Source organism: Cavia porcellus, unplaced genomic scaffold, assembly GCF_034190915.1.
Source record: "Cavia porcellus strain 051 isolate PalLab524CR breed Dunkin Hartley unplaced genomic scaffold, mCavPor4.1 scaffold_4, whole genome shotgun sequence".
Lineage (NCBI taxonomy): Eukaryota > Metazoa > Chordata > Mammalia > Rodentia > Caviidae > Cavia > Cavia porcellus.
This window is the reverse complement of record NW_026947487.1, coordinates 31,248,689-31,251,946: the sequence shown is the minus strand read 5'-3', so window position 1 is coordinate 31,251,946 and position 3,258 is coordinate 31,248,689. Positions and strand designations below refer to the sequence as shown.

At 47.9% G+C, this 3,258-nt stretch overlaps 1 long non-coding RNA gene across 1 annotated transcript; it reads left to right on the top strand.

Moving 5' to 3' along the window:
- Nucleotides 1-611: 611 nt before the first annotated feature.
- Nucleotides 612-2,683, top strand: LOC134475680 (uncharacterized). The gene is made up of 2 exons (XR_010046863.1): nt 612-1,089; nt 1,705-2,683. It is a non-coding gene; the product is annotated as an uncharacterized LOC134475680 (long non-coding RNA).
- The last annotated feature ends 575 nt before the right edge of the window (nt 2,684-3,258 follow it).

Genomic DNA, 3,258 nt, shown 5'->3' with positions numbered 1-3,258 from the left:
GCAAGATGGTGATGAAGAATATCAGTCATCTTTATTCACATTTATTTTATTTAAAAATGAGTAGAAAGCCATTAAATGAATTTTAAAATGACTAATACCAACCGCATCATGTCCTAAAAACAAGTTCAAATAATATAATTATTAGAAAAAGTATTTCACTGTTGAAGTCAAACTGAGTTTTTTTTTTTTCCAGTGTGATGTAAAGAAAAAGCACTCAGCACATATTAGACACATGAAGCTCTTAAATAACCATAGGTCCTCATTTCTCTTACACTTCTGGGTTTCTTTTTCACACTTGCTTCGACAGAAAGTTATAAGATTATAGCTGTGCTAATGTACATGGGAGTGGAACTATACCCAAAATAAGAAATGAAAAGTGGGCACTGCCTATTTTAGCTATCAAAAGGAAGGTACACTAGCATCAAGCATAGCTACACTACCTCACTTTGGAGATTTTAACACTGGGTCCCACATATAAAAGCTTGTGTGAGCTACCTCTCTGAAACCACCAAGTATCTTTTTGTCAGTTAATCCCACATGATAGATACAAAAATAACCTATTTTATTTCCAGAATTCATTGCTCAAATTAAATTGTACACTTGGTGTTGGGAGCCGTGGCACTGTCAAGTCATCAGACGCGGTGATTGCGAGGCCTGTGGGAAAGTACAAAAGCCTGGGCTAGATTACCCCTCTCATCGAGCCCGCCTGTGTGGCACCTGTTTCTTATCACCCCACTAAGTTCCCGCCTCACAGGGTAGTCTGCCTAGCTATTAATCCTATATATAGCCAGTGCCTCCACCCCCGAGAGAGACTGAAGCACAAAAGGAGCCGCGGGGAGCGGACCGGTAGAGGCTTCGGGGCAGACTGAAGCACGGAAGGAGCCGCGGAGAGCGGACCGGTAGAGGCTTCGGGGCAGACTGTATAAGGAGAGAATAAAGAAAAGCCTGACCACCGCCAGACCTTGTCGTGTGTCTTTCCTGCCGGCCGGGAGCGGACATCGACATTTGGTGGCCCGTACGGGGATTGATCAACCCCGAGACGCGGCGGTGGACTGCATTCTCCTACACAGTGCTGCAGCTGCAGGACAGGTGAGTAGAGGATAAGCCTGGGCCCTGGGTGGCGCGCACCTACAGGGTTTGTAGACTCCTCTCAACCTCACGCGTAAGTGGTGGGTTTCTTGGGCCTCACGCGGTGAGTATGAAACATAACACCAGAACTTAAGGTAATAAAAGAGTGTAAAACATAAACATAGAAGTAAAAATAACAGAAGATATATTAAAAATGGGAAACATGCCAAGTAAAGATACACAGCCTTGGTGTTGGTCCTTCGGAGACTCCTAAAGTCCAAGGACCTCAAGGTGGGGCGTAAGACTTTAGAAAATTTCCTTGCAGAGATTGACAGCTTTGCTCCCTGGTTTCTGCCTACAGGGCATGTAAACCTGCCCTCCTGGGAAAAGTTGGGCAGAGACCTTTCCCTAGCAGAGCGGGAGGGTAGAGCTTCAGTCTCTGCTCGTCCATTGTGGGAAATGATACACACGTGCCTAAAGAGTGAGGGTAGTTACGGGGGGAGCTCTCAAGAACTTGTAGAAGTACGCGAGGTGTTTGAACAGGCACAGTCAGGAAGCTCCCGACCGAGAAGGGTCCGTCAAGGAGGGCAGAGATACAAAAGAGGAAGCCGAGGCGCGGTTTGTGTCTTTCCGCAGGAATCGGGACGAGAGCCAATGTGGGTCCCAGAGAGGTTGACGCGACAAGTCCCTCGACTGAAGATCAGGCCTGTTCCACCAGAGGCCAACCGCAGATCCAACAACAAGATGAGCCCTAAAAGAACTGCAGGACAATCCCTTTTTGGGGGCCTGGAACGGCTTGCTCCCCTATGTGCTACCCTTGTATACGCATGGCTCGCTCGCATGGCCTACGACCGCGTTTAAAAGTGACAGGCTTCCCACATTCTCCTCCCTAGACAACAACATGTAGCAGGGTGGGTGAGTCAATGACGGGTAAGAGCGTGCCTCCCCAGCACGACTCAACCTAAGCCAGGCCCTACCCCGTTCCGCTCGAAAGCCGCTGGATTGTTAGATAAATTTCTCTCCGAGGGGATTCGTGGAGAGAAATGAGTGCATGCCTATGTGCAACCAGGTTCCGTCCGGTTCATTCCTGGCCCTAGAAAAAAGGACGAGGGCCTCAGGGCCTTGGTGGACCCTGGGACGGCCGACCAGGGTCTACGCTAAGGGCCTACGGTGGGCCTCAGTTCGGGGCATAGGCCTCTGCACTCTATCCAGGACGGGCTGCGATGCGCGTAGCCATCATTTAAAATAAAATAGGGGGAGATGTTGGGAGCCGTGGCACTGTCAAGTCATCAGACGCGGTGATTGCGAGGCCTGTGGGAAAGTACAAAAGCCTGGGCTAGATTACCCCTCTCATCGAGCCCGCCTGTGTGGCACCTGTTTCTTATCACCCCACTAAGTTCCCGCCTCACAGGGTAGTCTGCCTAGCTATTAATCCTATATATAGCCAGTGCCTCCACCCCCGAGAGAGACTGAAGCACAAAAGGAGCCGCGGGGAGCGGACCGGTAGAGGCTTCGGGGCAGACTGAAGCACGGAAGGAGCCGCGGAGAGCGGACCGGTAGAGGCTTCGGGGCAGACTGTATAAGGAGAGAATAAAGAAAAGCCTGACCACCGCCAGACCTTGTCGTGTGTCTTTCCTGCCGGCCGGGAGCGGACATCGACAACTTGGGTTAATATTTTTGTGTCACAGCTCCACTGAACAAAACGAAGGGAATATACGCAGTGTTACATGTTCTGAAAGCTAGGGAATTCTTAAATGTACCAGTCATTCTAGATACACATTCCTGGGATTTATCTGGCTTATTGACCTGACAACCAACTGAATGTGTCATAGGGATCAGTGACTGTTAGCAATATGATTTCTCTTGGAAGGAAAAACAAATTTCGAAAAACAAAGAAAACAAAAATGAACCGTAATGATCCTGTTTGTAAGAGAATGTTCCTATGATTAATAGACACATGTTTTAGAAAAAAAAAGTCCTTAAGTGAAATAGTCATTATGATCAACAGAAATGCATTATTTCTCTCTAGGAGCAAATTATTCGGAGGGTTTTTTCTGCATTGAGGATAAGGTGCAGAGAGACCAGGACACCAGTTTATCTTAGCATCATTTATACCAGGGCTTCCAAAATGTAGTTTCCATATGTGTTGAACTTCAGGAAGATAATCTAATGCACTTTGGGGGAAAAAAA